The 12,236-nt window shown below is 43.7% G+C and overlaps 1 protein-coding gene across 9 annotated transcripts in view; it reads right to left on the reverse strand.

Moving 5' to 3' along the window:
- Septin6 (septin 6) overlaps nt 1-12,236 on the reverse strand; it is a 136,433-nt gene that overhangs the window by 38,787 nt on the left and 85,410 nt on the right. The gene's annotated exons all lie outside the window — the stretch shown is intronic.

The raw sequence follows: 12,236 nt of genomic DNA on the forward strand, positions 1-12,236 counted from the left end.
CCTACAGATGTGCAAGGCTGTATCCATTAGGAAGCATTCCTATCAAAAGCTTCATCTCTGTTCAGCCCCACCCTGCTGGCCCTAGTAAAATTACCCAACTGAATAAATGGCAGATGCTGACTTCTCCATTGCTGTCAAAGTTGGCTGAAAGAAAATACAAAACTATGGGTCTTGATGTTTTTATAAATTCATGGTCTGCCAAGTTCTATGTGGCCTGGATCCCAGAACTCTGGCTAGGGGTAACAAGGAAATGAAGAAAGGACAGGCACCCAGACACACGTACAGTGAAGCTGGGATCAGGCTGGGCTCTGCTACCTGTAGCCCCGCCTCCTGGACCCTCAGCACATTTATTAGGTGCAGCACAGGCAGAGGCTAGCTGGTCTCTGTAGGTGAACAGTCTCAGGCTGTAAACCTCTGGGAGCAGGAGGCGGCAGCTGCAAGTCTTTGCACACATTGATCAATCATAGACACAGAGTCCCAAAAGGGGTTTTGTCATTTCTTGTGAGCCTAAATCACAGGGATGACAGTTTTTCCAATTGTCCCATGGGCCCAAGGCCTTGGGATATTCTTGACATGGTCATGTCCGTGTCAAAATACACACTCACTCAGGACTTTGCTCACTTAGGGTCTCTTCTGCTCCCTACAATGACCTCTAACCTCATCGGAACCTTCAGGGTAACATAATAGCCCTTTTACTTGGTCTTGATTGGCTCCTTTTCCCACGGTTCTCATTGACCATTCCAGACTTTCATTTGATTTCTCAAGCTCCAATATGATTTCTGACTTCTTCACTCCCATGATAATCTGACAGCTTATTTTACCAACCAGCTTGGGGCCACAACGCTCATACAACCCCATCACCTGTTCTTTAAAGACGGATCCATCATCCCATTTCCTTCTAATCTGAGGATGAAGTATTTCTCATCTATTCAAGGCTTGTTATCCTGTGCACATGGTTCTAAACCTTTCAAGCTCTTTGGAATCCTTGCTCCATCTCCTCTCTTCCTACTGACTCTTTCCCCTCAACTTATGAACCTACTTAAGCCTTCCCTCATTTCAAAAGGGAACTCTTTTTTTTAACCCAGTCCAATCCTCCTCAACTCTGAACCTCCCCAGCCATGTTCCTGTGCCTTCTCTCCCCTAAGCGGTCAAGGGGAAATCTCTGCCTAGCATGGGTACTCAAGAAATATTTATGGAGAGGCTGTGTTTTCTTTCCTTTTCAGGTTTTTTTTTTTTAATAAAGGATCTCATGCAGCCCAAACTGTCCTCAAACCTACTACGTAGCAAAGAATGACCTAGAATTTTATAATAGATGGTTATTAAGACTGAGACCCACAACTAGACAACATAAACAGCAAGAGGCCTTGAGGCCATCAGCCCTAAATGGGATGTCTTGATCAAATCCTTTCCCTCTAGGCTCAGTGGTCTATGTAGAAGAAGAGAGGGAAAGACTGTAAAGGCTAAAGGTGGTGGACGCCTCCAAGGAAGCAGCACATTTCAGACACAACAGGCCTGATACACACACGAACCCACAGAGACGGTGACGGCACACTCGAAATCGGCAGAAATTCAAGCCAGACAAAATTCCAGCCCAAAGAAGGGGGAATGCATGCAACTGATACCTTCTGGGAGAGGGGAAATCAGTTTTCTCCAATAGAGCGACAGCAAGGCAGGCCCCATGATAGGGAGTTGTTGATCAACACAAAACAGCTCCATATTCTTCTGTATGCCTTTTTGTTATGATTTGGCGTTTTTACCTTTTTGATTTGAGGGGTTTTTGTTATTTATTTTGTGTTCTTGTTTTTTTTTCTCTCTCTCTTGAGAGAAAGAACATGAAGTTGGGTGAGTAGGGAGGTAGGTAGGATGTGGGAAGACTTGGGGTAGAGGAAAGAATATGGCAAGAATGTATTGTACGAAAAATGAGAAATATTTAGTTTTTAAATGTATATGGGTGTTTAACCTGCATGTGCACATATGCACCATGTGGATACAGTGCCATCAGAAGCTCGAAGAGAGCATCAGACCTCCTAGTACTGGAGTTACAGGTGGTTATGGATGCTAGGAATTGAATCTAGGTCCTCTGGGAGAGGAGTCAGTGCTCTTAACTGCTGGGGCATCTCTCCAATCCCCAGATTCATTTTTTAAACCACATGAATATGTGGGGGTGAGGCATGCACGTGACGGTGGATGTCTGGGGAAGCTAGAGGCATCAGATCTCCTGGTGCTATGGTTATAGGCAGTTATGAGCTACCCGACATTTGTGCTGGGCATTTACCTCTGTTGTCTGGAAAAGTCATATGTACTCTTAACTGCTGACCCAGCTCTCTAGACCCATGACCTTGAACTTTTGATCTACTTACCTCTGTCCAGCAAGTGCTGGGATTATTGGCATGCACTATCATACCTAGATTCAAAAAGAAGTTTCCTGCAAAGAATAATCTGCTTCTTTAAAATTCTGATTCACCCTTCAACTCAGTGTAGACAATTTCTACCCCACGTCAGTCTCCTAGTCAATATATCTAATGGATGCTTCTGGTATCAAATGATGAAAACTTATGGATACTGTCTTAGGGTTTACTATTGCCATGAAGAGACACCAGGACCTCGGCAGGTCTTATAAGAAAAACATTTAATTGAGGAGGCTTGTTTATGGTCTCAGAGGTTCAATTCATTATCAGGAAAGGGAGCATGGTGGCAGGCAAGCAGACATGGTACTGGAACTGAAAGTGCTACATCCACTCCCTTTGGGGGCCATTTTCTTTCAAACCACCACGGATACACTATTTTCTCTACCAATGTGTATCTTATGCATTCATTCATCGCAGGCTGAGTATCAACTACCTTCAGGGTGGCTAACTCACGCTCATTCGCGATGGCTTCAGGACTTAGCCTAGCCTTTCCTCACCACCCGTTTACCCATCTTATCAATCTATACTCTGTACTCGCAAAACAAGGTTTGATCAATTGCTATTCCTCCCTGTTTCCACACCCTGAATCCTTTATATCTATATCAGTGTACTTAGCCCCACTCTGAAGAATCTGCATACATCTCCATCCCCTTCACTAAGCTGAAAGCTCAGTAAAGGCTGTGCTTTATGTTTTAGTAATAGACTGGTAGGATGGGTCAGAGTGTAGAGGCAGTTGCTGCTGAGCCTGACCACCTGACGTTGATGCTCTGGACCCACATGGTAGGAGAGAACCACACCAACTCCCACAGGCTGTCCTCTGCCATTCAGATATAAACCCTGGTACCCGCTCACTAGCACAGCTGCTGTCGTGTAGCCATTTCCTCAGAAACCAAAACATTCCATATTGTAGAGAAGCCCCTTTATCCAGACGGTAAACAACTCAAAGTAGCTTCAGGAAGTCCCCGAAACTGAGCGGATTCACTAGGCTCCTCCCTTCGAAGAGTAAGCAACAAAGACTGCTGAGAGGCCATCTCAGTCTAGCTAACCTACAAAGAGGACTCTTAAACAAGTCAAGTTGCAAAGAAGACTCTCAGACCACACAAGCTGCCTGGAAGAAGCAGAAACCAGCCAAGCTTGGGAAAGAACACTCTTTAACCTGTTGAGTTGCCTGAACACTGTGCAGTCTGCTCTAGGTTTCCCAGCTTTTGTGAGCTGTCTGTCACCCATGCTAGGGTGGGCTTTGGTGATACAGCTGTGTTTGGGTCATTTCTGCTCCTGTAAGTAACCTCTCACCCACACTCCTGTAAGTAAAACCAATAAAACTAACTGATTCACCAAGTTGGACTTTGGTGGTGTCCATACCTTGGCCTATCAAGGGCTTCCTAGCTGGGGTGAGTAGATGTGTGTACTGTGTCTCCCCAGAAAAAGTCTTGTCACACAACATTACCCTCATGTGCACCATCAATCAATCAATCAATCAATATAATGTTTCTTGTACCGGCCTGCCTGTACACCACAAGATGGTTCACAAGTCAGGCAAGAGGCTGGAGATGGAAACACACACACACACATACACACACTGAGAGAGAGAGAGAGAGAGAGAGAGAGAGAGAGAGAGAGAGAGAGAGGGGAGCCATCATTGAAACAAGAATGCCCGTTTTATTGTGTTCCAGGGCAGCTTATATAGGGCTCTCCTTGATTAATGGCCACACCCTAGCTCTCGGGATTTTTCAGCTGCAAGCCCACCAGAAAAACCAAGGCCCTGCCATCAGGAGCTCATGAGGGACTTGTGCTCAGAACAGCTGTAAGCACAGGAAAACAAGTTGTTTACTCGGGCAGGGGTCACAGAAGATTCAGGGTCTGAGGGTCTGCAGTCCCCAACAGTGTCTTAGTGTCACAAGCCTCTCACATTGTTTCTGGCACACTATAGACATGTAGCAGTTCCTGTTTAAGCCTTCATCATCTCTCTATCCTCAGTTACTGCCCCGTCCTCCTTATCTCCTTTCACACACTGTCTTATCTCTTTGCACCAGCTTTTTAAACCCATGGTCTACCCCTACTTTATCTATTTCCTCTTTTAAAACAGCATCCTTTCAATTTCCTTTCAATTACACAAACAATCCATGTATGCATTCTTCCTACCTCGCTGGTAATCACTGTTTTCTGTCTGCTGAATATCTTTTCAGAGCTTTCCTATATATTTATATGCAGATAGAAGATTATCTGCTGTGGGGGCGGGAATTTTCACAAATGACACCATGATACAACTTTTCGTTTTGTAACAGCATGACCTAATGCTGTATCCATGTGAATATAAACTGCAAATACAATCCCATGGTATGGTCGAATCACAGTTAATGTAGCTGCTCTATTGATGGACATATAGGCAGGTTAAAGGTTTTAAATATAATAGCCAATGCTGCGGTGAACACTATTGCTTCTTATAAGCACGTGCTTGTGTTTTCTGGGCAACACAAAGAAAAGTGGAATTGCTGGATCATGAATTATTCACATTCAGAAATTTAATGGATGCTGCCAAATTTGCCCTCCAAAAAAAAAATCTGTATCAATTTGCACACCCACGTGAATGAAATTCCCTGGTGGTACTGGCTATTATATCATCTTTTACTTTTGCAAATCTGAGAGGGGGAAAAAGTCATTGTTTTATTTTGCATTTCCCTAATTTCTGGGGAAGCTGAATGAGCATCATTTCACAATGTGGACTGTTCCGTTTATATTTCTCTTCCCAGTCAACTATTTGTTCATCACTGATGGAACTGTGGAAGCCCTTCTTATGGTAAAATCTTTTCCTATTACATAGGTTATAAATATTTTTGTTCCATCTGTAGCTTGTTTTCACTTTTGCTTTATGGTATTTTACATTTTGAAGAGTAAAATACGCCAGGCGGTGGTGGCACACGCCTTTAATCCCAGCACTTGGGAGGCAGAGACAGGCAGATCTCTGTGAGTTCGAGGTCAGCCTGGTCTACAAAGCAAGTATCAGGACAGCTAGGACTGTTACACAGAGAAACCCTGTCTCAAAAAACCAGAGGAAAAAAAGAAAAGTAAAATACTTTTTGAAAAAAATGTTTTATCATTTTTATTTACTTGTATGTGTTTGGGTATGTACATGTGAGTGCAAGTGTCTGCCACAGAAGCATAAAATCCCTTGGAGCTGGAGTTACAGGTGGTTATGAGTCACCTGATATAGGTGTCAAGAATCAAACTTAGGTCCTTGGGAAGAGCATCATGTGCTCTTAACCATCAAGTCATCACTCCGGCCCCAAACTACTTTTCCTCTAGTTAACTTGGACCTAACAAATCTTTCCTTCTGTGATTTTTAGACTTTATTTCACAACTCAAAAAGCTTTCTGTATTCCCAAAGTTATAAAAATATTCTCCGACATTTTCTCTTTATATTTTTAGAGTTTGTTTTTGGTCCAAGAAGAATCTATTTTAGTAGCGGTGTTTGTGTGGGAGGGTCTCGTTTTATGTTTTTCTAAATGGATGGCCCATTTTCCCAGCGCCACTTCTTCAACAGACAGTTCTGGCCCTGCTGACTTATAGATGAGACAGTTCCATGCACACATGCAGCTGACCTTGTACTCACTTTCCTGTTCTATTGCCTTTCCCCTAGTCTGATGTCTTTATGTCCCATTCACAAGTAACAGTGGCAACCTAAACCAGGAGGTGGTGGAGCATGTCCTTTAATTCCAGCACTTGAAAGACAGAGGCAGGAGAATCTCTGTGAGTTTGAGGCCAGCCTGGTCTACAGAACTAGTTCCAAGACAGGCTCCAAAGCTACACAGAGGAACCCTGTCTCAGAAAACCAAAAGACAAACAGACAAACAAACAAACAGAATGGCAACCTAATTTCTACCGGCAATCTCCCGGGAATGGTCATAAATACAATGTTCATGCTGCTAAACCCAATGGACTTTTAAAATATTTTTTTTCCTTTTCTTGGACTTAATTTTTATTTCCTCCTAAATGCTACATAATGCTACTCTCCTTTGATTCTTATCAATAAAAATCAGGATCCTAATAATGCCTTTTACCCATTAGGCATTTATTAGCTATTCTGTGCCAGGCAAGGTTTCAGCATATTTTTTGTCATCCATGTCAAGTATGTTATACCACAGCCTAATGGCGTGAAGATTGTTAGGTCATACTCATTTTACAGGTGACTTAAAAACTGATGCATAGACAATTGAACTATTTTGCCAAAGGTCCCTGGTCTAGCAAATGGCAATATGGGATCTGAACCTAGGCCTGTCTGAGACCAAAGCTTAAATTCCTAGACGCTCTTCTCTCTAGCCTATCTTGAAATCTCTTAACCTTGGGTTCCCTTTTCTCCAGCACTCATTTTTCCTTTATTCTTTCATTTATTAGTAGTATTTGGAGTTTTTATGTGTTGGTTGGTTGGTTTTTGGGGGGTGTTTGTTTATTTTGAGACAAAGTCTCATTATGTAGTCTTAGCTGACCTTGAACTCATTAAATAGAGTAGGCTGTCCTAGAACTCACAGAGATCTGTCTGTCTCTGCCTCCTAAGTGGTGGAATTAAAGACACATGCCACCATACCCAGCAAACTTGTTGTTGTATATGTGCATGCATACATACACTTGTGTGTGTGTGTGTGTGTGTGTGTGAATTTAGACAATATCCCATGATGCAACCAAGCTGGCCTCAAACTCACTCTGCAGCTGAAGCTGGCCCTGAGTTCCTGATCTTCCTGCCTCCATGTTGCACGTGTTGGGATCCTAAGCATGTGTCACTATGAACAGCAGAATATTTACCAATCATTTGTTTGTTTGTTTGCCTCTTTGTTGACAGGGTCTCAAGTACCTTAGGCTGGCCTCAGATTCACTGTGCAGTGGGGATGGGATTGAACTTCAGATTCTCCTGCTTCTACCTTCCTGGTGCCACAATTACAGGTATGTGCTATCACGCTTGGAGGCAGTGCTGAGTATCAGACCCAGGATTTTGTGCATGCTAAGCAATTACTCTACCAACTGGGGAATATCAACAGTCTCCATTTTAGTATTTTTGAGACCGGGTTTCACTGTGTAGTCCAAGACAGCCTCAAACTCTTGATCTTTCTGCTTCAGTCTCCTGAGGGCTGGGATTACCAAGTACTGTAACAACAAGAGTAGAAAGCCAAACATGACTCCCACCATTTTGGGTTGTTTTGTCCTTATTTAAATATATGCCACAGAAAACGCAGGGCATTCTGAAGTCCTTTTCAGTGCAGTTGTACTTAAATATCTGTGCTGAAATGCCCCTGATAACATGTGGGAAACACTATTTTTATAGGACTTGATGGCACTGGTCTACAGTCCCAGTGTTAGAGAGGCTGGGGGAGGATTATAACGAAGGGGGAATCACAAAGTCAAAGCCTGCCTGTGCTACAGATAGAGTTCAAAGCTAACCTAGACTCAAATAAGAAAATTTAAAAATGGCTGGGGATAGCTCAGAATTAGTGTGCTTGTCTAGCATGCAAAAGTCCTAGGTTCGATCCCCAGCACTTCAAGAAAAAACAAACAAACTGCTTTTTATTACAGGGGATTTCAGCTTACTTCATTCCTGCTCCCTACCCCAATCCCGGAGAAGCTTTATCATTTCCTATATGTGCTTGTACTATTTGAATTTTAAAATGTTTATCTATCATATATTTTTTTTAATTTAGTTAGTTTTTTAAAAGACAAATTCTCAGTAAGTTATACAGACTGGCACTGAACTCTCAGTCACCCTGCCTCAGTCTGCCGAGTGTGATGATTGCCGGCATGTGCCACCATGCCCAGCTATCAACTTAAAATCATGAGAAACTACAAGAGATATTGTAGAAATCAAATGAAGTAGATTAGTGCCTAAGAGGCGGTATCTGTTCAGTATTCCCAACTCTCATGATCAAGACACTGTCCACATGTGGAACGCCTACAATTCAAAGGACTGTGAGAAATGTCATTGAAGACTTCCTGAAAAGAATACGCAGCCGAGTGTAGCACTCAGATTGTCGCCCAACTACTCAATTGACGGGGAGTAGGCTCTAAGTGATGCTCAATCAAACAAGACTAGCAAAATAAGCAGTCCTATAAAAAGAAAAATAAAAGAGTGATGGGGTCAGTGAGACAACACCGCAGAGTAAGGCACTTGCTACAGGGCCCAATGACATGAGTCTGAGCTCAGGGTCTCACATGGTGGAAGGACAGAAGTGACTCACCAAAGTAGTCCTCTGATCTCTGCACATATGCCATGGCACCAGTATGGAGTGTGTGTGCATACTCATGAACACACGCAACAAACAATTCATTCATGAGTAAATTGGGAGCATGAGGGTCACGGGAGAGGGTAGAAGAAGAGAGAGGAGGAAAGGAGGGGAGCAGACAAAAATGTATAGTGCAATAAAAACAATAAAAAAAACTACTCGGGGCTAGAGAGATGGTTCAGAGGTTAAGAGCACTGACTGCTCTTCCAGAGGTCCTGAGTTCAATTCCCAGCAACCACATGGTGGCTCACAACCATCTGTAATGAGATCTGGTGCCCTCTTCTGGCCAGCAAACATACAGACAGATAGAACACTATACATAATACGTAAATACATAAATAAATAAATAAATCTTTTTTAAAAAACCAACTACTTAATAAGTAAATGTACTTATTTCAAAAGAGAGGTGTCTTCCTTTTAGAATTTCATGTAAAAAACAGAATTGGTTTCAGTTCTTGAGAAACTACCTGTGGACTGGGGGTTCACAGTTTGGGCAGGGAAATGGGGGAAAGATAGAGGAAAGGAAGGAGCACGAGAGGGAAACCAAACTAAGAACAATGAAAAAGCCTTCTGGAAAACTACTACTTTGTCATCTAATTTCAAATAGAATTTTGGGCTGGAGAGATGGCTCAGGGGTTAAGAACACTTGCTGCTCTTACAGAGGACCTGGGTTTGGTTCCACTATCCAAGTGGCAGTTCACAACTGCCTGTAATTCCAGTTTCAGGGGCTCCCACGCCCTCTTCTGGCTTCAAAGACATTACATGAACACGGTGCACATATGTACAAGCAGGAAAAACATTCATGTGCATAAAGCAAAAATAAATTAAAATACAGTTTTTGAAAAAGTTTCAGCTGGAGAGATGGCTCAAAAGTTAAGAGTGCTCACTGCTCTCACAGAGAACCCAAGTTCAGTTCCCAGCACCCAGTCAGAATGGATCACAACCACCCATGAGTCCAGTTCCACGGGATCCGATGCCCTCTTCTGGTCTTTGCAGGCACTAGTACTCACACACATACATGTTGTGCAGGTGCACACATGTGTGCTCCCTGGGGTGTGTTCACACACACATGTGTGCACATGTGCACACACACACACACACAATGAATTTTTTTTAAAAAGAGTTTGAATAGAAGTAGGTTACATAGGTAGACAATGCTGCCCCTAGGAGACAGTAGGTGATGAGACCAAAACTCTAGTACCCAGCACAGCACACCTCCCTCTGAGTCACTGGTTTTGCAGGCCCTATAGGTTATTGCCAATGTTCCTGGTTGTTCATCACAACTTAATATTAAGACCTTCTTGCTAAAGAGATCACATTATTTTACTGGACACAAAGAAATCAATATGGAAGTCACCCGAAAATATCTACTGGCCAACTTCCATAGTGCTGGGAGGTGCTACCCAGGTCACTAGGGAACCAAGGATACCAGAGATCTTATCCACTGCTGGAGCCTACAAATACTGATCTGCCAGACAAGATGTGTAGCTGCCACGGGGCAACTAACTACTTTCTGATTGGATCTGAGGCTGATCCACAAGATTGAATCCACATCTGTTACTGTACACTTGGTCAGAAGCCTATTGATTAGTAACGATAGGTCATAGGGAGAAGCTACTGCTGCTGTTTTACTGAAGGGACATCTTATCAAACCTCCTTCCCAATATTTATGTTTCTAGCCATAGACCTGTGCTGCTCTCACCTTTGCTCAGGAAGGCTCTTTCTGCAGCAGGCAGCAGTTAATACAGGGGCCCAGAACTGCTCAGACTGCTAAGAAGTGACTGAGCGCTCAGCCCTAAATGGGACAGTTGCATCAACCCCTCCCCTAAGGCGGAGGGAACATCAAAGAAGATGGAAGAATGTAAAAGCTGAAGGATGGAGGGATGCTGTAAAATGCTGTCTTCTGGACACAACAGAGTTTTTGGACTCATAAGTCCAAAACAGCTGCAGTGATCGCCACAAGAGCCGAGCAACAGCACTCCAGCACAGCAGGGAGCAGGGCCCCTGAGACCCTTCCCCTAGCTGAGAAGCTACTGCAGATGAGGACAGCCTGGGCTACAGAGCAAGTTCCAGAGAGGGATACATAGAAAGACCTTGTCTCAGACAAAACAAAATGAACAAAATCCCAAGTAAAACAAAACAACAACAATGACACCAAAGTCGGGCAGTGGTGGCACCCACCTTTAATCTCAGTATCAGGGAGGCAGAGGCAGGTGGATCTCTGTGAGTTTGAGGCCAGCCTGGTCGACAGAGTGAGATTCAGGACAGCCAGGACTGTTATGCAGAGAAACCCTGTCTCGAGAAACAAAACAAAACAAAATACAAATGCAAGCTGAGTGTAGTGGTGAACTCTTAATTCTAGCAGTCAGGAGACAAAGGCAGGTGGGTTTCTGAGAGTTCAAGGCCAGCCTGGATTATATAGAGAGTTCCAGGCCAGCCAAAGGTACATAGTGAGAACTTACTCCACAATCAAATAAAACAACAACTCCCCTCAAAAAAAAAACCTCCCCCCCAAAAAAAAGCCAAACCCAAGGGTGGAGAAAGGGCTTAGCAGTCAAGAGTTTGTACTCCTTTTCCAAAGAACCCAAGTTTGCTTCCCAACACCCACATCAGGCAGGTGGCAAACGCCTGCAACTCCAGCTCCCGGGAATCTGGTGCCCTCTTGTGACCTCTACAGGCACCTGCACTCACAGGCACATTACCCCCCCCCCCCCCATAAATCACATGCTTAAAAGTAGAATAAGGGCTGGGAAGAAGGCTCAGTGAGTAAAGCACTTGCCACAAAAACATGATCTGAGTTTAGATCACCAGAACCCAGGTAAAGCTGGAGAAAGCGACACACATCTGTAATCCAAATGATTTTACTTGGGATAGGAGGCTGAGATAGAGTTCACTTTCTAGCCAGTCAGTCTGTCATATGCATAGAATAGCAAAAAAAAAACCTCCCAAACAAGACCAAAGGTGATAATTAACAACTAAGAGGTTGACCTCTGACCTCCACATATGCACCGTGGGACATATACTGTGATACACGCACCTGTGCTTGCACACACAAACACATACACGCAAAGAGGTTTTTTATTTTGATTTTTCGAGACAGGGTTTCTCTATCTAACAGTCTTAACTGTCCTAAAACTTTCTTTGTAGACCAGGCTGGCCTCTAACTCACAGAGATCCACCTGCCTCTGCTCTGTGAGTGTTGGGATTAAAGATGTGCGCCACCACTTCCTGGCTTACAAATATTTTTTAAAAAAAAGACTGTTGAGAGGGCCTTTTTGTGTGAGGGCCCTACCCACTCTTCCTCCCCTACGCTAGGCTTTATTATATCCTCATCTCAGCCTCCTTCACCCCTCACACGCATCCTGAAGCCCCTACAACTTCTCCTGGCTCTCCTCCTTCCTCTTTGCTTAAACCTCCTTGGTCCCTCTTCCCCCACCACCACCTGCTGATGTCACTGACAGCCTGAGGCTTCTGAGAAAGCCTCTCTGGCTTCTGGACATAGAACTGACTGTTCTTGCCCTTGTGGTCTCACTGAAGCCTGTCCTTTACTTCACAGGACATA

The sequence above is a fragment of the Myodes glareolus genome, chromosome X, assembly GCF_982192425.1.
Source record: "Myodes glareolus chromosome X, mMyoGla1.1, whole genome shotgun sequence".
Lineage (NCBI taxonomy): Eukaryota > Metazoa > Chordata > Mammalia > Rodentia > Cricetidae > Myodes > Myodes glareolus.